This window comes from Physeter macrocephalus, chromosome 11, assembly GCF_002837175.3.
Source record: "Physeter macrocephalus isolate SW-GA chromosome 11, ASM283717v5, whole genome shotgun sequence".
In the NCBI taxonomy this organism is placed as follows: Eukaryota; Metazoa; Chordata; class Mammalia; order Artiodactyla; family Physeteridae; genus Physeter; species Physeter macrocephalus.
In genome coordinates, this window is record NC_041224.1 from 165,849,895 (window position 1) to 165,875,434 (window position 25,540).

Here is a 25,540-nt window from a genome sequence, read left to right on the forward strand (position 1 = left end):
TCTCTAGGCCATTAAGTGGTATTTTTAGGTCTATTTTCTTACAGCTTATTGGAACTATATGCATAATCTTGGTGTGTGAAGGAAAATAAATTCCAAATTTTCAGCTCCGTTTTGGCTAAACCGCTGGCTTTTTATGACAGTATGGGTGCTAAAATTCCAAACTTGGTTAGTGCCTTTTAGTAATGTCAAACCAAGATACTTGCTGATGATTCCAGGTTTGATTTCTTTTTTATCATCTTAAGACTTAGATATTTCCATTTTCTTCTCTTCTTTTTTCTCCTCTCCTTTATTTCTCCTTCTTCTTTTCCTTCACTTCCACCTCCATCTGTTTGACTTTATCTCAGCTATTATTAATTTGTTTTATTTTATTTTTCCTTATATGTGTTTGTGGCAGAGCCAGGGTAGATTTGAAGCACACCAACTCATTCCATTATGTTACATGGAAAACCTCCCATAAGTATTATTTGATTACATTGTTAAAGACACAATATTTACCTGAGCTAATATTAGAATTTTTTAGTTGCTTTTGAATTCTTTAATTGATTTATTGTCCCACCATTTCAGTTGGATTACGAATTGGTGACAAGAAATTTTCTACCTCGCAAACATAGACTCAGATACATATACATTCTTTCTCCCTGAACTCCCTTCTCCCCCTATTTTCTTTCTCTCTCTCCTCTCTCTTTCTTTCTCTCTAAGTTTTTGTGTGTGTAGTCAAGGCCACCAAAATCTAGTGGGAGAGATTAAGACATATAAATCAAAGGCGTGTTAAGCCTGGAAAGGTTTTTATTGACTCTTGGATATCTAATGGGACCTGTATCTATCAGAGATACTTACACATAAGTGTAGGGCCAAGGAAGACTTATTAAAAACAATACATGCATTTAACACATAAATTTAAAATGTTTGGCAGACTCCTAAATAAAACTTAGCATTGGGGAAACCACTTCCTTTGCAGTGGAAATAAAAAATAAAATGAAATAAGATCAATATGTGCATGTTCCTGACAATGTTCTCTGCATTTCACAATTCTGGAAAAAGAGTTTCACGAACTGGCCAGTAGGGCTTTCTTTTTACCTATTTATTTGAGGTTATCAAAATCATTCACACATGTTCTCAGTGGTCCCTAATAATGAGCAATAGATACACATCTGTATTTGTCTTTCTAGTGTTTTTCTCTTTTTTTTTTTGGTAGCCTCATGGAATGACATAATAAAGCCTGTGTTACTCTATCTCTCTAGCATTTAAAATTTTAAAAATGAGAAATACTTATTGTTGAAATTCAGTGATCTCTTTTGTCTTTAAAATACTTATAAATCAGAAATAGAAATGTAAAACCATAGATATACTTATCATTGATTGAATAATTTTCAAATAAATTTACCAGGAATATTTCTTCACAGCTTTCCTGAAATTTTATATCACTAACCAAGAAAAATTCACTTAAATTGTGGATTCTCTGTTGGATTTTTATCTCAGAATAGATGACTGAGTTGGGCAAAAGTTCAATTTTTTAAAAAGGCAATATATTTTAAGAATAATATGAGATCATAAACTGCATTTAAAGATTGTCTCAGTGCTAAAGCTTTGAGGAAAATCCCAATGTCTCGGCTATTATTCATAAACTAAAAGAGAGTAGAGAAGTCAAGTAAATGATATAAAAATGCTTCTGTCTTGCTTTTAGCATCTCTGATATATAATTCTAGCCAGAGGATTCTCAACCACACAGTTGATATTGATTTGAGTATGTGATAAGATAACTGCCTTTATCCAAGAAAATAATTTTGTGTTGTAGTAGAAAAAGTGAGAGTGGTCTAGGTGATTCACATTTTCATCCCTGGGTCAAATCCATTGACTATTTTGTACTTTATTTCCACTGTGTTGAAAGTGGAAGTTTTCTTCATGTTGTTCTCTATTGGTCAAATGAAAAATGTCACTAGGATTTTAAGGACTCATAATCATTTAAGAATGTAGGGTGCATTTGTTTGATCATAGTGTGTACCACAACTGATATTTTGCACATCAAATGCTTCATAACTGTCCACTAAATGCCTGTTGTAGTCCAGCAAATTTGCGAAGTACTACTGGAAAGTTGTAGCAAAGAGAAAAATTTAATCCTAGTATAATGTGAGTGTGTTTGTGTGTGTGTGCAGTATGTGTGCAAGTATATGTATATTTTTCCCCTTAACAGAAATTCAGGGGAAAATCCATGCTAAATTTTCTGGTATTGTTTGTAATAATAACCATAGGTCACAGGGAGCATCTGAACAAATTTATTTGAAGTAAAGTTGGAGAGGATACCTCAAGGTCTCCATTTTATTAGACCTGCAGAGAGTGATGAGTTTTACCTCCTCCCCCATCCTTTATGAATGAAAGTCTCTAGAGATATGAGTTCATGTTGCATCTCTTAAGATTGTGCTTTAGAATGAATGATGGGAGTCAAAGTGAGTGCCAAAGATAAAGGTAGTACTTGGAACCCAAATGTTAGGCCAACTAAAAGTTAAATGTCAAGTGCAATAGATCTTCAGCTCCCAAGGTGTCCTGTATTAGCTGTGAGGAGCATGTGCAAGTGAAGCATTAGTTCAGTTTAGGAGTAGTAGACAAGTACATTCATACACAGAGGTACATACTATAAGTACAAATATAACTCATTTTTCCTGAGTCAAATAAACTTTCAAGAATAAAAGTGAGCTAAAAATCACTGTGAAAAAAATGTACAGCTATACTTTTCCTTGTGAAATTTCCCTCTTCTCTCAATTCTTGCCAATAATTCTAGGATTATCTGATAAGTCTTTAGGCTAACTTATGCTTCTGCCTTTACTGGCACTCCCTTGCTTATTTCCTACTCTGTTCATTCCAGCCCAAATCAGAAACATACAAACAAACAAACTCTGCCCTTATCATAGTCATCTTGGTCTACCATAACAAATTATCATAGACTAGGTAGTTTAAACAACACACATATATTTTATTACATTCTTGGACTCTGGGTCAGGGTGCCAGCATGGTTGAGGTCTCTTGGAGGTCCTCTTTCTGGCTGACAGACAAAGCTATCTTCTTGCATACTTACACAGTGATGAGGGGGAGAGCTAGCTCTTTTCTTCTTCTAAGAGCACTGATTCCATCATGGGAGCTCCACTCTCATGAACTAATTACCTCCCAATGGCCCTACCCCCTAGTACCATCTTATTGGGGGTTAGGTTTCAACATATGAATTTGGGGGGCACAAATATGCAGTCAATATATCACTGAACATGCCACTAGTGTTAGGATCAATCAAAGAACACCATCATTGCCTATGTCAGCCAGGGTTTGCAACAGTCTTTGCATGTGTTTGTGAGTGTACGTGTGGTGTGCTTGCATGCAGGCATATGTGCATTTTGAAAGCACTGTCTTTCATTACAGGGGACCCTGCTGAATCATTAGGTCTCTTGCTGCAAAGTTCTTTTTTATAATTAATAAATGAATTATTGTACTTTCCTTACTTTAATATTAAGGGCTGAGCTAGAAGACAATGGGATGTGTAATCACTTGCTACCTGCCCCACCTGACTTATCTCACTCCCTTTGAGCCAAAGATATGTACTTCGTCTCTCGAGAAAAGTAATTTCTACAAATTTGGTTTGGATTTTATTCCATATACCAATAATATTCAACAGACATGAGGTTCAAGCTGTTACAATGATAAAAACATAATCCTGGTTACCAAAATTGATAATATAAGAACACATGATAGAGCTTACTACATTCCAAGCATCTTTTTAAGTGTTTTACACATATTTCACTTAAAATCTTTACAACAAATGTGAGATATTATTGTATCTATTTTAACAGATAAAAAAACTGTGGCATTATAAGGATTAGCAACTTGATTAAATATACATGGCTAGTGAAGAGAAGGGACCAGAATACCAACCTAGGAAATATGAAGTCAGAAACCAAAGTCTTAATCAATATGATATCTGCTTAAGGAATAGTCTAAAAATGGCCCCTCAATCTTAGAAGTTCATTAAATAATACTCTGGGTATGCAAGGATTTATTTAATGTAAATAAGTCTATTAAAACTCTAAATTTCTCCATAACAAAAAAAGAAAGAAAAATATATACAGTAAATACAAATAAAATGTTTATATACACATTTATAATTTTAATAAATGTTACAGTGCATTTCATAAAATCCATGTTTCCCCCCAAATATAATTAAAATAGTACTAAAGATATTCTTTAATAAAATAGATGTCTTTTATTTCTGTAGTCCCTATTTACTTCATGGAGAAACACAGGGTATTCGTTTTAGAATAAGAATTAGAAAAGAACAGGATCCTATCACCATTACTGTTGGGAAAAGTCATTTTAGCTGACATTACTATTTGTAAAAACATTTCAAATATTATATTTCCCTGTCTTCAAAATTAAAAAAAATACAAATATTCCAAACTTGCTAACCAAGCTGATTGCAAAACTAGCCTGCTAACCACAAAATTTTCCAGAAAGCTACACAGCCAACTATATTCTCTTCTCTTAATTTCACCAGGAAATAGTTTCTATTGCAACTTGTAACACTCCACTGACATATGTGATACAGTACAGTTGCTTCTCCAATTATATAAAAAGCTATGCTCCATAGACCCCAGGCGGTGCATGCTGCTCTAAGGTTTAATGTGATATACAGACACTCCTGAAGTGTCAAAGCAATGGAGCCTTTGCTTACAAACTACTTTCCAGTGTGAACTGGTCATTTCCTGTTCTACTGAAATAAAATATAATTTTATTTCTTCCCCAGGTTTGTCTCTTTTCACCACAGCTTCCAAGAAGAATAAATATTTTTTAAAATTGATATTATTTAAGACATAAGATAAATCAACAAAATATCTCTACATTAGAGAAATATGCAGAAGTAATCAAATCCCTATGCATAATATAAAGAATTTGAGAATTAAGTGTCATGATATTTATGAAACAAAATATTAATGCCCATGGAGAATTAGGGTGATTGTATTTGAATGGATCAATTTATCTCCAAATTAATTATTATATATAATATTTTTATAAAAAGAATTTAGAAGTTTTCACTATGTTCTTAAACAGTGTAGAAGTGAACTTTTGTTTCATTGATAGTTTAATTTATCTGTGAAATTTTGCTGAGTTTATTGCTTTTATATAATGTGGGGAAAGTTAAGAGAAAAGGGAAACTTCTCAGTTTCTCTTAAGGCCTATGATATATTTAGATTTGGTAAATATCTCTACGTCAAAAATAATAATTTGTTTTCTCCATATATTAACAATTTCATCCAGTATTCCCAATATATTTACCAGAATTGAATAAAGTACTCATAATTATTTTATGATACCCTGCATTCATATTTATTTTTATTCTTATCACTGTTTTTTGTGGTTTCTCCATTTTTAATGAATAGTTTTTCTAGCTCTTTATTTCTTTTACTGCTTTTCTGTTAAATCAGATTATGATTATGATTATGATTATTTTGGCCTCACAATGCACCTTTGGGGATCTTAGTTCACGACCAGGGATTGAACCCCCGACCATGGCAGTGAAAGTCAGGAATCCTAGCCGCTAGGCCACAAGGGAACTCCCAGATAATTATTATCTTTATTTCCTAGTTCTATTATTGCTTGATTTTCGATTTTATCAATTTCTGCTTTCGCTTAAACTAATATATTCCATTAAGTAATGTGGTGTTTTTTGAGCACTAGGTAAATATCAATACAATAATTCATTTACTTTAATTCTTTCTTACTTAGTTATGTATGCATTTAAGGTCATGAATTTTTCTGAATTTCAACGTTAACTTGTTTATTACATGAAATTTTGTCATCATTACTCTTTAGATCTGTGTTCTGCACTATGGTAGCCAATAGCTACATATAGCTATTCAAATTTAAGATAAATTAAATTAAATTTAAATTAAATTTTAAATTTAGTTCCTTCATTACATTAGCCATGATAGGTATGCTCATACCTACCACTTTTTAATTTTGTTTCATGAGAATGTATTCATACTATATTAACTGTGTAGTAAATTGATTGTTTCCCCTTTAATAGTATGTCAACTATATATTCCAAAGTTATTGAAGTGTAGTGAATGGCTCTGTGTCCAGCTCCAGAATCAGAAGGCTGCATTCAAATCCTGACTTCTTTATTTAACCAGTTATTTGATCTAGAGAGAGTGACTTAACATTGCAATATCTGTGAATGGAGATTCTCTAGTAACTTCATCATTAGGCAGTTGTAAATGTTAAATGTGATATTTATATTTTACTGTGCATATTTCCAGTTACAGTTCATACAACTGCCCAGATAAGGCTAACTTTATCCTTATTACTATTAACCATGTTGGTGTTCCTCAGTTTGTAACAAGTGCAAAGCATTCTATATAAACATAAGTCACACGACTATTTACTTACAACTTTTTTCATTGTTGAATACAAGTTGCTTGAGTTCTTGATATCAATTTTTAAGAATCTCTGTAAGTTGGGACATAATATTAAAATTGTTTCATAGAAAGTCTTTAATTAAATGTTTTGATAATTCCTTACCGTTTAATTATGCTTCCTGTGCCTCTTCCCTCTGGGCTTGAAAGTTTCCCCAATGGACAGAAAAACGCTCACCTCTGGAGAAACCCATTGGTGTGTCTGCTTGTGTAATAGTTTCTTACCTGTGGCCTCTCTATCAAACTAATCCTATAGGCATTCTTTCTTAGAGAAATCCCCCATACTTCTATTTTTCCTTGGCATGTATAGATTTCCTTCTCCTCCTTCTCATCTTATTCCTTCTCTTTCAACTTTGTAGTAATTCGAACACAATTTGAGAAAGTAGAAATATCTCTAACCAGAATTGTTAAGCTTGTAATTTCTCACATTTTTCCATAAAAAATTTTTCAATGTGTTTTCAGCTTTGAGGCTTATAAAAAAATTGACAGTTTTTATTTGATTAATACAAGCTGCTTTAAAAGTAGATTTCTTGCCTTTTTGCAACATCACAATAATCTTTATGTATTCTTTATACATTGTTTTAAGTGGTAGCATATGCTATTTTCTGCATGTAAGACTATCAGAATGGCTATTCTGATTATATTGACTGAATAGTTATCTCCCAAGAATTATCACCAGTAAATTTAGTTGACTGATTATTTTGCCCTCACATCCTTAATTCAAACTAGTTTTTATTCATAGTTGTTTTACTGTCAGATACATATCAAAATGGCTGTGTCTGCTCAATCTGATAAACTAACAGCACTTTATATATCATATTCTGCTTTGAGTTTTTGCACCAAAAACAATTGCAAACGCAAATGATTACTGGTAGCATTTTCCATGTGAACCTACCAAATAACATGAGTGTAGTTATTTGAAAGACATGTGAACATGGCAATTTATAAGTGTATACTTAAAGGTACTATTAACGTTCATTTGAGCTATAACTGAGTTCCCAAACTGTGCTTTACTCAAGATGAGTAATACAATATCTGAATAAAATAAATCTCATGGCGTGATCTTATAAAATGGAGGGCTCTGAAATGCAAACTTCTCGGGTTATACAGTTTATTAAAATGGAAGTAATTTAAAACAGTCTGTTTTTTGTTAGTCTTTAAATATGCAGATAAGAAAGGCCATTCAATTCGTTCATTTTTATTTATGCCATTTCCAGATGGAACATAGCTACTCATTACAAATTCATTTTCACTTTTCAGCCTCTTCACTTTGCATCTTAGCTTTTGCTTTTTAGCATTGTAGAACAAATTGATGCCTAAATATTACAAATTGAATTTTAACTATGATAACTAATCCTAACACAAGATGGTGTAAATTTAAAATCTCCGACAATGAAGTATTTTTTTCAAGTTATTGCCTTTTGCAGTTTAGCCTAAGGTTTTTAATGATATCCACTTCAAGAAATTTATAATGAATTTAAATAAATGATTCACAGATGAAGAAAGAATTATGTTTCATATGCTCTCACATTTCACCTTGAATTGGAAAAGACTTTATGACTTTTTGCATTGTTAAAATGAAGTAGCTCTTTTGTTGTTGTTTTTGTTTAAGGAAGTATCATGATTTTTTTTTAATCAAGTAAAAGGTATCCAATTTTCACAATTAGAGGAATTTTTCAGATGGGATTCTAATTCTTCGGTAGAGATGTCCTATCCAGATAGTTTGTTATAATATACTAATATCAATGAGCTCCATTAATAAAATTAAACAAACCCCAAGATTAGACTGGACACTAGGAAATTGGAGAATATTACACTCCTTTACTTGTTCCTTTTAATTAAATATCAAAGCTTAATACAAAGGAGTCAAATCATTTTTACCAATTATGATTCTTTATGACCTGTGAAAAAAAGCACTACTTCTGTTAACATTTTTCATTCATTTAATCAATAATTATTGAGTATATTCTAAATGTCAAATGCTATTTCTTCACCTATACAGAATTTGAAGATTTAAACTGAACACAAACATATATCTCTCTGCTAGCCATTGTTCACAACCTCATCCAGAGCCACACTTCTTGAAATTGTTTTTATTTGCTATCTTTGCCTCTTATATACACTCTTCAACCCATTCCATCACGGAAACTACAAGGGAAATGTTTCAAAAAAAGAAATACTCAAAACTATCAAAAGTGATAGGTCAATTAAAGATAAAGGTCAAATTACATGTTGCTCAAGCTAGATAATTTCAGTAGACTTGTAAGTGGTTATTTTTCATACCACTTTATTATTCGTTATTTGTTAAATACTCTCCAACCACCTTCTTTCCCTAATATCCTAAAAAAAAAATTTTTCCTGTTCATCTTTACTCAGCATAGGACATCTTTGAGATCAAAAGACAACCAAGTAACCAGTTAAATCCAATCCCAGTTGTCTGAGCTGGTACATAAAACCTTCTCTGGAAATGTATTGTTATTGATACATTCAGTCTGATCCCACGTGATTCATTATTCCTGGTTTGGCAGCCTCAGAATATATTCCCATATATTTTCTCCATATATTTGCCAATATAAACTAGTAAAATTTTGTAATTGTTCCAGTTGTTAAGCTTTCTTCTCTGAAGTTAGACTTTGAGATCTTACTTTCCACCTCAACTGAGATATAGCTATTGTTATATGTCTGGAGGCAATGGGGAAGTGACCAGAGGACATTTGACTTCCCAGTAAAAGGTCATTTAGACAAGGCAGGGAGAGTCTCATCAGGCAGAGATGGACAGGCTGTGTCTTCTGGCCAGCATCACTGAGCTTGGCTGTAGGGTTCAGATTCTCTGAGTCATGCAACTACATTCTCAACTATATGCAACTTTTATTTCTTATAGTCCAATTTTCTTTTTTATTTTTCTGGTTAATATCTGAAGCTTTACTTAAAAGGCCTGGTGAGACTGTGATTTCAAATTAGCATGTAACAAGAAGAACTTTGAATTTGGTTTTAGGATATGCCAGACAAAAATGTGCTGGGGTCCTTTAATACAGGAAATATCATTGGAGATATCGAACTTTCAATTTGCTGTATTTATTATTTGTAGTATAAGCAATGACATGTCTCTCTCTTATCCTGCTGTAGCTATTAATACATCCCATAAATTTATGTATTTTCATTTAGTTTTAAATATTTTCTATATAGTAAAGTGTGTTTTTAATCTTTTATTATCTTTTTACTTTTAACTTTTCTGTATATTTATGATTAGACTGTGTTTCTTGTGAATAGCTTGTAATAGTTGATTTTTTAAAATGCAGTTGATTATCTCAGTCCTTGGTATATATGTATATATGTTGCTCATTTACATTTAATGGAATTAACGATATATTTAATTTATTTTATTTTATTTTTTTATCAGAGTATAATAATGACATGTCTCTCTCTTATCCTGCTGTAGCTATTAATACATCCCATAAATTTATGTATTTTCATTTAGTTTTAAATATTTTCTATATAGTAAAGTGTGTTTTTAATCTTTTATTATCTTTTTACTTTTAACTTTTCTGTATATTTATGATTAGACTGTGTTTCTTGTGAATAGCTTGTAATAGTTGATTTTTTAAAACGCAGTTGATTATCTCAGTCCTTGGTATATATGTATATATATGTTGCTCATTTACATTTAATGGAATTAACGATATATTTAATTTATTTTATTTTATTTTTTTTATCAGAGTATAATTGCTTTATAATGTTGTGTTAGTTTCTGCTGTACAACAAAGTGAATCAGCTATATGTATAAAAGTATCCCATCCCTCTTGGACCTCCCTCCTATCCCCCCCATCCCACCCGTCTAGGTCATCACAGGGCACAGACCTGAGCTCCCTGTGTTATACCGCAAATTCCCACTAGCTAGCTATTTTATGATTTTATGTTGTGAGTCCCACCTGTTTTCTATTGTTTTTCCTTTCTAACTTGATTATTTTTATCATTGTTTTTCACTCCTCTATGGCTTATAAAGGCATATTTAACTTATCAAAGCCACAATTATCTTTGCTTTCTCTTGTATAGTACCATAAACTGAGAATATTTTAGCAACTATTTCTTGTTCTCCCAATTAATAATTATTTATTGTATATTTAAAACTTTTTTTAACCTAATGAAGTGTTCTTCTTCTGTACCATTAATATTCCTCCATAATTAACTACATATTTACCACTTTTTTTGACCACCATTCTTTCTTGCATCTTAGACCTTCCACCAGCTCATCAGAAGTTGTACTGTTTCAATGACATTTTACATATTCTTACTGCTGCAAAGTAACACTACATAGTGATTAGTCCAGGAGTATTTTATATTAATTTCATAGATGGCTCATGTACACTAAATTCATAGCCATGAATTCTCAGAGATTTTATTTTACCATCCATTGTCTTGAGACACAAGCCTGATATCCTGTCTGTACGTGGCACTAGTATTTCAAACTCCCTGATTACTGAAGACAGCAATCAATCACAGAGCAGCTTAAGACTCATTGCTTCTGGTAATTCTTGTGTTTGAGTTTTTTGTCCCCAGGGCTCAGCTGTGTCTTTGAGGACTTGTATCTTATTATTTTATCTATGTTTTTTAGCTTTTTTTGTGGCCCAAGTTGTTTTTTGTATATAAGTTCTCCAAAATGATAGAATTGTAAGTCAATGAATTTTTAAATTATAATTGCTTTATGTGGAAGAAGTTGCAGTCCACATTCTTATTTAAATTTTTACATTTCGTTCTTTAAATATATCCCGTCCATGACATAGTAACTGAATGTAAGGGAGAAGACGGTACAGATCCTCATAATATTCATAATTGGAAAGAAGTTTTGAAAGAATTGTGATATTTTTCAGTGCACTGTGCTATTTTATAATACACTTATAAAGCATTCTATGCACTATAAATATTTTGTAATTTTGATTTGATTTTTTTACAGCCTATGTATAATTACTTCATCAAGAAAGCAACAAAATAAATACCTGATTTCATACCTCCTAACCTCTAATTATATAATGAGTTGTTATTATAATTTTTCTGAAGGTGACATATCATTAGTTTTAAAGTGAAAGTCATTTAATACATGTGCTTAACACACTTTTTTTTTTTTTCCTAGCAAGACAGAAACATACTTTTTGGTGATAAAAGACAACACTATAAAGTCACTTTGGAAATAGTGAAGAAGTCTTGAAAATTATGGTGGAGGAGATTTGATTGCAATGGCTTAGTGCTTCCTGACCTTTCATTTACTCATATCAGTTCCTGGACATTTGTTGTGCATTCCATACTAAATAAGGCCAATTTTAGTTTTAAAATTGATATGCTGTTTTACACAGTGGCCTGACTTTATATTGCCAGTAGTAATAGATTATTTTCACAGTGACTCTGTGGCTAGTTTTTGTTTGTTTGTTTGTTTGTTTCTGTATCACTCATTCATCTTCTCTTGAAGAATATAAATGCATCAGAGGTGCTGAATGCCATTAACAAACATTGTTATATTCTTGACATTGACCACTAACCTTGCTTACCATTGTGACTTAAAGTTTGAATTTTAGATAATGTATGGTGATCCTTTAATCCTATTTTCCTTTAGACTGCCCCCTAATGAGATACTGAGATTGATGTATAGCTTTCAATTTTAACCCTTTAAAAATCTATTACTTAATAAAGCAAATTAAAAAACTAGTATTAATAATGTCTTACCATCTTAGTGTCAAACAAAATTTAATCCATTTGATAATTCTAAAATATTCAGTATTATCCCACACTAAACATGAAGTCCTGGAAATAAAATATTATTTTCTATAACTTTCATTTCCTCTGGAACCATTCTTACTCTATATTCATCATTTTCAGTAGAAGATATATATCTGCTCACTCAACCTGAAAGAAAGTGTAAGGGTGAAAGAATATAGATGCAGCATTAATTGAATGAATACCTGTTGATTATAGATGGGCATCATAGAGAAGGGGATTTCTACATGAATTGGCTGAAATCTCTATCACTAGAGACTTTCAATCTAGTGAAGGGGGATTGACACACATAAACGGACATAAAGTAGAAAAGTATTGAGATCAGTCTATGAAAGGAGAGAGATTGATTCAGATAGAGTCCTCTTGTATAGCCTGAGAGCTGAACAAGTGTATTAAAAGCAGATGACCATGTATTAAACACAGGCTTGTTGAGTGTAGGCAGGATACCCTTCCTGCTGTCAATGTGACGTGGTTGTGTCTAAATATTTTTAATTTTTTTCTTAATTGAAATAATGTTTAAAATGTATACAGATATTCACAGTTATTTGGGAGCATAAGAATGGTATCAGAAAAAAGTTTTAGGCTTTTGAGTTAAAGGGGGTAATTGGTTTCCAGGGAAATATTTCCACATCTGCAAAGTCCTAGGACTGGGAAAGAGCTGGCACACTCAATCAGAGTGATATTTACATCAGATACTTCAAATACACCTTAACCTTCATCTCCAAGATTTTGTAATGGGGAAATAAAATAATCAATATGATAGTGCATATCATAGAATAAAAACTTGAGAGAAATACAGTTACAATTTGGGTGAGCAGTATCATTCAACATGTAGATTCTGAAAGCCATGGGTATCTTCGTACTTTTACTTGGAGTTATCATTGAGGAAGAGTGTAAGCAAGACTCACTTTCTCTGCAAAGCAGCATGGTAGTATGATGGTTCATTAAACCTTAATTAAGACCCCCTATAATGCAGACATATATATGACAGATGCATGAATAAATAAATGCACTGCAAAAAACTGACAATACTGATAAAAGGGAAATTTCCCTTTTGTGAGAGCAATCAGCTTAGCTGTCTCTTTAAGTAAAACTTGTTATTTAAACAGGATGTTCTGGAGATGTATGCATGCCGCTTCAGTGTAGTTCCTCTACATGTGTGCCCTGTGACATTAATTGTCATAATCCAGCGATACCTTCTGAATCATGGAGATGATCCGAATATCATAAAACTTTACTTCTACTTCATGGGTAGAAGAGATGAATGGTACAGAGGAAGATCTTTTCTCTAGCATGGGTAGGGAATTAATCAACTTGTTATTAATAGAAAATCTTAAGGTAGTTCAGAAGGCAGAGAGACATGAACTTACTGAAATAAATTTAATTGAAAACTAGACATAGTAAAAATTTTGGTGATGACTCTTCCGAAAAGGCAATCAGTATCTAATTAATAACTTTCAGATAATATCCAATATTCTGATTATCCGAGGTCTGCAGATTTAAGAAATTATAATAGGGAGTTCAAGAGTCAAATGTGTACTATAAAATTATAGTTACTAGCACAGCACCACATATATCCAGGCTCTAAATAAATATTTCTGGATAGGAACTTGATAGGATTGTCATTACCTAATATAATTATTTATTGAAGGAGGAAGTGGAAATGTCAAAAAAGTAGGTTCATAATGGATTTTAATCCATTTTTTCGTTGTTGTTCAGCCTCAAATGAAAGCTTTTGAATGATATAGTTAATAATCAGAAGCTGAATGCAGGCTTGATTATTCAAACAATTTAGGGCTTTGTTAATTCTCTTCAAGAACACTCTGATGTGATCATGAAATGCAGTTCAACTTACAAAGTTAAATATTAATAGAATATGTTTACAGGTGTAAAAATATGACAGTATCTCGATCAGGGTGCTATTTACATGAACGTGTTTGCTTTGTGAAAATTAATAAAAGCCTATATGCTTATGATTTCTGCATTTTTTGGTATGTATGTTATGCTTCGAAAAGGTTTTGTTAAAAATATTATGGTGCTATTTTTTGTCCATGATTCTAATATATGCTCCAGTTATTAATGAATAAAATTGACTTCATGGACATAATACGAGGGATGAGAAAAAGTGTATTGAACCAGAGAATAAGCAGATAGAAATCTAGATGTGAAGGATGGTATATATGTTGAAAGAGTTTTGATTAGACAACTTTGGAAGTTTTGTAAGTTTGAAGTTCACCAGGACTGCTTCTTTGCTGGTTAGGCATTCTTTCTTATATACGTACAGCTGTCTCCTGCTACTAATATGCGTAGTCTTCAGTAAATGACTTAATGAGCACTGTATGTATAAACAGGGGAGACTGTTTGCCTTTTGTGATTCTTATTAATTTAAAAGGAAGGTAATATAGTGACATACTGGCTTGCAAGTCATGTAGCTTGAATTTTGACCCACGTCAAATGCTAAATAGATGTATAATCTCGCATACAAAAATTCATATTCCTGAACTATAATTGAGTCACGTACAAAAAGGATGATTTATAAAACCTCTACTATATTTGAATATTATGTTATTATATTCTAAAAAATAAAGTGAAGGTTTTAATTACTGACTGAAAGAATATTGAATTTTTCTATCATCTTTTGGCTAATAAACACACATGCACAAACACAGTCAATGTATATAAATTTTAAAGAATAAATAAATGAATGAATGAGGCTAATGTGTTATTTGAAAATTGAAGAATCTCCTACCAATGACTCTTTTATGCATATAAAGTGTCTTGGATTGTGGAGTAACCTTTATATATATGTTGAGTCTACTTTATTTTAGGCTATATTATAAACTGTTCCCTTTCTTTCTTTTTATCTGCCTTAGAGTGAGAGATTGTTCTTAGAAGAAAGTTGAAATACTGACTACAATGAAGTTTAGGGTTATCTGTTGATTTTCTTTTTTCATTCTGTTTTTATCCAAAGATAAATGGATACTTATTTAGGTTTGAAACTAGTTATAGGAGAGCAGCAAAAATATAGACAGAGAATGTTTTCCATCAGTTCATGAAAATATTTGAATCTTCTCAGGATTCTTCCATTTGAGATTTAAACTTGGCATGTTTTTTATGATCTTTGAAATTTCTCATGTTTTAAAGACAGTGGTATCTCATATTATCAGATTCACATGTCCTTATACTTACCCAGGTAAACAAACACACATTTGTCATGGCATATGGCAAAGCCAATAAGAGATAGGATTTATGAACCATCATGGAAATTAGGATACCAGAAACAATGTGCTCATTTCATCAAATAATTTTGTGAATGTATACTTAAAGAAAAAGACTTTTTCCTGGTTAGAACACAGATCTGAATATTAAAATGCAGATGTGTTAAAATCAAGTTATCTGCCAACTGGGATGGTTTGTTCAAGTGATGCTATGGGGCAAAAATTATTATTTTATTCTCTATTTTAACAAAAAAACCAAACCAAACAAAAATCTCTGCTTCAGAGTTAAGAATGACTCAGGGCCTCCTAGGTTGAATTTTGGAAATACACATATTTTATAACAAGTGGAAAGAACATGCAGATCTTAGAATTATCCACCATCAACTCACAAAGAGTACTTAAAATTAATAACATTTTCACTTGCTATGAGAAGGGCTATTCTTTTTCTCAACCACTTTATTTTCAATGTATTGATCATTTGCCACTTTTATGGAATGGCAATTGTAATTCTGATTATGTGAGGAGGGTGGATGAGGAAAGAAGAATATTTGGGAAAAAATATTAGTGGTGGACAGTCAAAGATGAGAAAGTCTATTGCAAGACAAAAGGCATCAGGAATATCAGTATCTTACATATCATCTTCCCTATTTTCTTCTTCTTCTAACTTTCTCCATCATTAACATGGTTTTTAGTACCTGCATGTTGCTCAGTCATGATTTGTTGAATTATTTGGTGGTTATTGCATTCCAGATTCTGTACTGGATGGTAAGGTCATAAAAAAAAATTGCATTTGACATTTGTGTAAATGTAGTCCCTACCCTCTAAAATTTACATAGGAAAAGAAGAACATAAAAAAAATGAAGAAAGAATAAAGATGGTATCTAAATTAGACCAGGAGCTTAGGTTCTTACCAGACAGCCTGGTCCTCTTTCCTATGTACAATTTAGAGTTGGGAGAATTGTTGTGGATATCTGGGCATTAATAGACACCAACTCATTCAACCCAGTTTACTACATCCTAAGTGTGCTACACCTTGAGAAAGACAGATGTAGAAAACACGTTCTCTACTCACACTCTAATGAAATACAAACATGCAAAAGAGTGTACAGTAAAAGATAATAAGTACTATGATGGGGGAATCAAAGAGTGTTATGAGAAATGTTGAATAAACTTCTTCCCCAGCCTATGACAATTCTAGTGAGGCTTCCTAGAGGAGACAGTGTTTTAGAAAGATGAAGTTGCCATAAGAAAATCAGAGGAATTGTATTCTGGAGAAAGAGCACCATGTAAGAAAAGATACAAATATGGATTACAAATCTGTATTACATTTTCAAACTACTATGCATAGTCTGGGTTAAAAATGAAAAAGGAGTGTGTGAATTGGGAGTACTGAGTGTGAAGGCTGGATTGGAATATGGGTAGCTGACAAAGCACAGAATGTTTATACACCAAGGTGCATCACTGGATTTATCCTGAGGAGGGTGAAGAATGAGTAAAACATTTTAAGCTGGGGTGACATAATTTGATTTCTATTTTTTTTAAAAAAACACTCTTGTGGCAATTGAGAGGTGGTGTTGGGCATGGTTTGGAGGGTTTTAGAAAGAATACAAATCTCAAAGTAAAAGACCAGTTTCTTCTGAGATAATGCCCTTAACTGTTCCCTCTCTAATTATGGGATGTGTCTATGGCTTTCTCTAACATCTGTCTCTCCAAAGCAGAAGTACTTCAGGAAGACAACAAGATTCTACTCTCAGAATCGACTTAAGCATTCTTATCTTTCTTCTGAGATTGACCCTTTTGATTGACCTGATTGATGTTCTCCTTCCTTCCCTTGGATTTAAGGGATAAGATCAGCAGTGGTGTTGAGAGAAGGAACAACAAGCCATGCTGAGTATTCAGGTAAAGGATACTACTTGGTTTTCCCTCTGAGAATGGTACTTGGGTTCAAGATGAATATAAACTAGACACTCTTAAATAATATTATCCAAGAGAAGAATGCTTTCAGAAATCAAGTGGCTGATGCTCATAGAAACATGGCTACTACCCATTATTCATTTGTTTTGACACCAGGACATGAAAGGAAGAAAGTAGGAATTGCATACAGGGCCACAACATCCAGTTCATTTTCAGGGGTTAGACGGGATGAACTTTTTCCTTAGGACACTCATTATATAACTGAGTTCAGATGTTATCAGTGGTTCCATGTGGCAGAGTGATACTCCTGATAAAGGACAAAATGAAGACCCTAAAGACCAGATTCAATATTTGGGATAGATTAAGGTACCCATTAGGAGGTATAGTAAACCAGATTCAGTGTGTTGGATAGAAGCTTGTGTCCAGGCAGGTCAAGGCACAAGGATAAAACAGAAATAGAAACCCCAATATATGCCACCACTCAGGCTCATATTACAAGCTTTCTCAGTGACCTGCCATACCTCCGGGCCATCTCCCATTATCCCCTCTCACCTGACCTTATCCTGTTCGGCTCTGGAGCCCTCTGAATTTCAACTGAAAAAAGACCTTGTCTTCTATGCACACTGGCTTGTCTGAACGTTTGGAGAAAGATGATAAGCTCCATTTTGAAGGGATTATCAAAGTGAACATTTTATTAGGGAGTTGTTTCTTCAGGCCAGGTGGTCAGGAGAGAGATGTCAGCTGAGATTAGACGTGAAATGTTTCTATGAATTGAGATAGTTAAAAATATGAAAGTAAATGAGTTCTCAAAGGTCTATAGATAGGAAGATAAATAATTTGCTTATTTATTCTCTCCCTATGACTGTGTTAGATTTCAGTCTGTGGACAATTCAAAAGGATAAATCAACATTCATTAGAAAAGTTATCATCAATAAATCTGGGAAAAAGTTATTAAGCCAGAATTCAGAAAAAAGTTATCACAACTTTGTTTCAATCTTCAAAGCAAAGGTGGGGAAAGCCAATGGCTACTAACACCTCTACCTGTTCCAAAATGTACATTTTTCTTAGACTAGTTTGTCAGTTTAGAGCTGGTAAAATCCAGAAAGAAAGGGCAAATGACAACATTTGTGAGGCTGACTAGTCCCAATACACTTTAATTCAGGCAACATTCCAAGCATATTAGAAGTGACATTAGCAAATTTGTTTTCTTGATTTTCCAGAATAAATTTGCAACTCCTAATAGGTTGGATTATTCAGTTTGATATGGATCATACTACAAGCTTTACAAGGCTTTTTTAAAGTGGGCCAAACCTGGAAGCCTAATAATTCATAATGCAAAATGTTTTGAATTTACACTTGATGATGGCTATTGTGCCTAATAAAGCGTGTGTTATAATATAATTTTATAGCATTGTTCATACAAGGATGGATCACAACTGATTATAGCTGTATTGAAAATACCATTCTCCTCAATAAGACACAGTCCAGTGCCTCCATGGTGTGGGAAGAAGTCCATGAGAATGGGGCCAGATGGACAAGGCAATACAACCATGCTCATTACGCTGAAGGCTGAGAAATGAAATCAAATTATACATTTATATATTTCCTGAACAGTTCCCAAGTATCGCAATTTTAGGGGCCATATTTTATTTCAGTTTTCTATTTTTTATTTAATCAGGATAGTGAGTGAAGCACAAAGTCTACTAGCCAGAAACTTTCAATCATGCTGGTTATACAAAGCACATAGGATTTCATCTTCATCTTTGAGAGGATTTTCTCTGCCAAGGAGAAATTTAATAAAGACATCAGTGTGTATGCCTTTTGTAGGTGTGTATATATGACCACTTATTAATGTTCAGATTTTTTAAATGCTAGAACATTCATTTATTTATTGATGTGAACATTATTGAATATCTAAAATGTTATCTGGTACTGTTAGTAACCATAGGTTAAGCATCAGAAAAAATTTCAAAGAAAATTTTGTTTTCATGTCTTTATTCACCAAGCATTTATTTAGTATTAACAGTGTGGTATTAACATGGCAAAGGAATTATTGGGGCAGGGAGCACCTAATGATGTTTTATTATTATCTAAGCAACAGAATATTTTAAAATAAGAGACTTTGGATGTAATATATAGGGGAGATTTAAATTATCATATAGAAGTTAGAGTTTAATTAGATTGTACATTTTATTACTTTGCCCCCATTAACCTATGGATGAGAATTTTAGACATAAGCCAATTTAGTTACAGGATCTTTTTTTCTTTTGAGACATAATCGACACATAACAATGTGCAAGTTTAAGGTGTACAACACATTGATTTGATACATCTCTATTGCAATATGATTGTTAGTGTAATGTTAGCTAATACCTCTATTGTGTCACATAATTATCATTTCTTATTGTTGTGGCAATGTTTAAGATCTAGTCTCATAGGAAGTTTAATGTTTATAACACAGTTTTGTTGTCTATAATCACTATACTGAATATTAGATCTCCAGAACTTATTTATCTCCTAGTTGCACGTATATACCCTTAAATGGTATCTCTCCCATTCCCCCCACCCCTATATATATGTGTGTGTGTGTGTGTGTGTGTGTGTGTGTATGTTTATATTTATAGATAATAACTTGATCCTTTGAATTGTAGTGTGTGTATTAAACTTTTTGACTCTGTTATAACTTTCTTAATCCAAGAAACAAATGCTTACTTTGGAGAAGGCACCAAGAAGGGTAAAGGAGGGGATAAATTGAAAATTTATAGTCGTGAGCTATTTTTCCAGGAACCCACAGATTACACTATTTTTATAACTTTCCAATTCTGTCTTATCTCATGGGTGGCCTTGCCTAGACACTGAGTGAAACAAAATAAACAATAAACCATGTGTATATTGATGAAAAGAGTATTTTGCCCAATTCTCCAACTTGTGAGAATAAAAAAAAAAAACCCTCTTATGGATCAACAAGGATTTGAGATCTGACTAAATCCTTTGCATCTCATTGCTGAGCTATTTTGTTATTCTTTTTTTTAAAATAAATTTATTTATTTTATGTTTTGCTGCATTGGGTCTTCATTGCTTCGCACAGGCTTTCTCTAGTTGTGGCAAGTGGGTGCTACTCTTCATTGTCGTGCATGGGCTTCTTATTGCGGTGGCTTCTCTTGTTGTGGAGCACAGGCTCTAGGTGCGTGGGCTTCAGTCGTTGTGGCACGCAGGCTCTAGAGCACAGTCTCAGTAGTTGTGGAGCATGGGCTTAGTTGCTCCGCGGCATATGGAATCTTCCTGTACCAGGGATCTAACCCTTGTCCCCTGCATTGGCAGGTGGATTCTTAACCACTGCACCACCTGGGAAGTCTGATTTTGTTATTCTAAGATTTGTAATGAAATAGGATTTTGTGTCAATTAGAGATAGTCTTTGTATAATGTCATTACACCTTTGTCTATATATAAAAAATCCTTATATTAATTACAAGGTATTGTTTAATATGTTTTTGCTTTGTCCTGGATGGTCTTCTGTTTCTGTTGATGTATAAAGAAAGGGAGTGAATGGAAGCATAGGCTTAGTTAAGTCTCCATTCCCATACACAACTTTTATAAGGGAACTCCCTGTCTTATCAGTTTGTGAAAGAGGGTCATTTTGCTTTATTTGTGTTTTGGATTCAACATTGGTTGGATCGTTGATCATATCACCCATTTTTAGCCTCTGCTTCATCAGGGAACTTGAGATACCATGTACAAACAGACATATGTTGAACAAAAGAAACAGCCTCTTTCTTATTGGACAATGGTTTATCTATGTCAAAACAGCAAAGTCTTCCAAGGAGAACTCCTGTTTCCTATATAGAGTTGTAATATAATTCTAACTTTTGCACTCTAGAAAAGAATTAGGAGACAAAGGACCAAACATTCAAATGTCAGCTTCCTGAACTGATATGCTGAGTTCTCATAATTCCAAGAGAGTCTCAAAGACTCTGTAACCTTTTAAGTCAGATATCACTTTGTACATTTGTCTCTCTTCCTACTCTGCTTAACCTACGCAACCCACTTAGTTTCTTCTATTTCTTCTGCCCCTTCTCCTGTCCATCTAAATGAGCTATGTTTCTTTGGGAATTTATCAGAAAAAAATTACATTGTAAAATTGCTAGATCAAAGGTGATCTACAGAATTTGAATTAAAACCTCAATCAAGAGCCAAGTTAAGAACTATAATGAAGGGTTTTCCTATACCTCAGAAAAGTTACTACATAATTCAAGATTTTGATAGATTGTTATTGCCTCTAAGTACAGATCAGTGCCAACTAGTTCAGCTAATTGTTAATTCGGCTAATTGTTGAAAAAGTGTAGCACTGGCTAAGAAATTGGCATCTATTTAAGTAACTGCTTATATATCACTATGTAAGTCTGAATTTTCTTTCAAGAATTGTTCCATCTCTTCTGAGACACCCACCCAGACTATTGGATCAGTGACTCCCTTCTTCTTTCTCTAAAGCTTCATGTAGCCATGAAATGGTTAAACAGAGAACCCTGTGAGTTGCTGTTGCCAGAATGGATACTTAATGTCATGCAGAGAATACAAGTTTTCCAAAACTGCTTTCCAATATAGAATCTCTTGTTGCATTTGACTCTAATCCTAAAGATGTTTCATTTGCCAAATTATGAAAGAATGAATGTCCCTTTCAATACCATGATAAAGTCAGTAGACACAGCTATGCAGATAAGGAACAAAAATGCTAGACAACTTAAAATAAACCTGGAAAAATACCAGCCCAGAGACCATTCTTTCAGTGACATTTGGATTACGGTTTTTACACATTCTTGGAGAAAGAGAATAAAAAGTTCTGAGTCCTTCTGAATATAATTATATCATTATATTTTAGTTAAATGAATGGCAATGGGCTGCCGGGTGGTCATTCTATATTGTGGAATCAACTGTTCTCAAATTACGTGTATGTGTTGCCTTATAAATCTCAAGTTAAATATCCTCATATTAATTACAAAGAGATACCTGGTTTATTTGTACCTTACATGAATTCTAAGAAGAGTATGGTACCCAGTTAAAGAAGAAATCTTAAATCTGAATCTCCTGTTTCTTACAGGATGTGCTAAGCAATGCATCAACATATCACTTTATTACAACACTTACCATTGTGTTATGACTATATATAACTTTGCTATTATATTATGTATTCCTAGAAGTATAAGCTATATTATGTGCCTTTATATGTGTAAGTCAGAAAAAGTACACAACTTAGGCTACAGATAGAAGCTTCCGCCTTGACCTGAGACAGACTTTACAAGTTAGGTCAGTGAGTTATTTCACCAAGATTTTGGACTTCAGATGGATTAAACATACTTATCTTTTTTTTTCTGTGGCTAAGAATGTGAAAATTAAAGCCCAGAGGGTCATTTGTTATGACTTCCACATGTTTTTTTCTTTGTTTTTGTTTAAACTCTGTCTGTACTGAGCAAACCAATTAAAAGGAAGTATAAGGAGAAGCCAAGACTAGTAACAGGTACACAAAATCCTGTACCTATCAGCTACATGGTCTTTGTAATAATTCTCTTAGATTATCCAGATGTGGTTTCTTTCTGCTTGCAACATACAATGCTGATTATTACTGGTGTCTTTAAGTCAAGGGTTGGCAAACTTTATTGTAAATGACAAGATAGTAAATATTTTAGGCTTCACAGGCCACCTGAAAGCATCTTTGTTACTGTTTTATGGGGGCTCTGTTTTGCTGTGCTGACTGTGTGTTTTGCTTTTTACAACCCTGAGTTCATGGGTTATACACAGAAAGTAGGTTGTAGTTTGCAAATCTCTGATCTAAGCATTTAGTGATACTGCTCCTTCCCTCAGTTTCTTAGCTATTCAATTCCAGCTTGCAGAGAAATTTATTTGGTGCTATCTATCTCCTTGAAGCAAGTTGTTCCTAAAGGTAGCTTCATAACAGTTTCTTATAGGCAAGCAGGGGAACTCTGAAGACAAGAGTTACTGTTGGCATAAGTGCACCACCCAGTGAAAAATCTTGGGCTTTACCAGCCAGACTACTTCTAATGACCCAAACTGAGCTTGTCCCAGAGACTATGTGACCTAAGTGATTCCTATGGTCTCCAAGCACATGACTCTGCTTTTAGGACAGAAGTGAAATAACCACTGATATAAAATTTGAACTTACTTATTCTGTCTTTTAAACTAACCAAATAATCCTCAAATGATATGTTTAGCATTCACTTCTATTTTATTTAAGTGGATATGAAAGTAAGCCTAATTGACATCAGGGAGTTTACAGAGCCCCTGGATAGAATCTATGCAAGCCAGGAGAAGCTATCAATGGCCCCTAAATACAAAACATAGAGGAATAAGCTGAAAACGAACAAAGAAGCAAATAAATAAATAAACAAAACTCCAAGAAGTTTTCATATTGTTGAAGCCCAACTCTAGCTTCCTTTCAATAATCTTGCTCTTACCACAACAATTAGCCCATGGGGTCTCATTCTTCTACTATCACCAACCAGGCTGATTTGGCTTGGATCAAAGGGAACATAGCTCAGCTGTTGTCCTTCATCAGGGCTGAGGACAGCATGGGAATGTGGGCATGCTTAGTCATGGCCATTGAAAGGAGGATATTATGGAGAAAGTTTTTAGCAAGAAATGGCATGATCAATATCAAATCGACCCTTGCCCTAAAACACCACTTCAAATCCGTGTTGTTTTCATGGTGTTTTATTAACTTCATTTTTGTTCCCCAACTTTAATACTACTTGAGTATAGCAGGAAACAAGTAGTATTGGCCCCTGGCCTGACTTTGGGATCGGTAGGATTTCAGACAACTGAGCCCATCTCCGTTAGAGAGATTCAATTAAGCCCAGCTAGACCATGGTGGTAAAGTGCAACTTGAAATAGTAAATACTGTAATTAATTACTTCACTGACATTAAATTATATTTGATTTTGTGTAGCAAATTACAGTCTCTCTTTTGTTTCTTAAATGAACAGAGCAGTTTATTTTATAGTTAGGCAAGAGCTAAGAAAGAAACATGGTTGATTAACCTTTAAAGAAACTGTAAGATCTCTTTGGTCTTTGATACTGAAAAATATTTCATTCAGCCTTTTTTTCCCCAGTGGTTGAACTCTCTAATGTGAAGAAGTTTGTGCCATCCCCTGTCAGCATTAAATCTAAGCTAGAGAATGATTTACTTTCAGGTGTTTAAAAATTGGGCACAGGAGACCTTCAAGATGGCAGAGGAGTAAGATGTGGAGATCAAAAATATTTCATTCAGCCTTTTTTTCCCCAGTGGTTGAACTCTCTAATGTGAAGAAGTTTGTGCCATCCCCTGTCAGCATTAAATCTAAGCTAGAGAATGATTTACTTTCAGGTGTTTAAAAATTGGGCACAGGAGACCTTCAAGATGGCAGAGGAGTAAGACGTGGAGATCACCTTCCTCCCCACAAATACATCAGAAATACATCTACATGTGGAACAGCTCCTACAGGACACCTACTGAATGCTGGCAGAAGACCTCAGACTTCCCCAAAGACAAGAAATTCCCCACGTACCTGGCTAGGGCAAAAGAAAAAATAAAAAACACAGACAAAAGAATAGGAGCAGGGCCTGAGCCTCTGGGAGGGAGCTGTGAAGGAGGAAAAGTTTCCACACACTAGGAAACCCCTTCACTGGTGGAGATGGGGGGTGGCATGGGGAAGCTTCAGAGCCACGGAGGAGAGCTCAGCAACAGGGTGCAGAGGGCAAAGCAGAGAGATTTCCATACAGAAGTTCGGTACCGACCAACACTCACCAGCCTGAGAGGCTTGTCTGCTCACCTGCCAGGGCGGGTGGGGGCTGGGAGCTGAGGCTCGGGCTTCGGAGGTCAGATCCCAGGGAGAGGACTGGGGCTGGCTGTGTGAACACAGCCTGAAGGGGGCTAGTGCGCCACAGCTAGTCAAGAGGGAGGATGGGAAAGAGTCTGAAACTGCCTAAGAGACAAGAGACCATTGTTTCAGGGTGCGTGAGGAGAGGGGCTTAAGAGCACTGCCTAAACGAGCTCCAGAGACGGGCACGAGCCACGGCTATCAACGCAGACCCCAGAGATGTGCATGAAATGCTAAGGCTGCTGCTGAAGCCACCAAGAAGCCTCTATACAAGCACAAGTTCATTATCCACACGTCCCCTCCCGAGAGCCTGTGCAGAGCA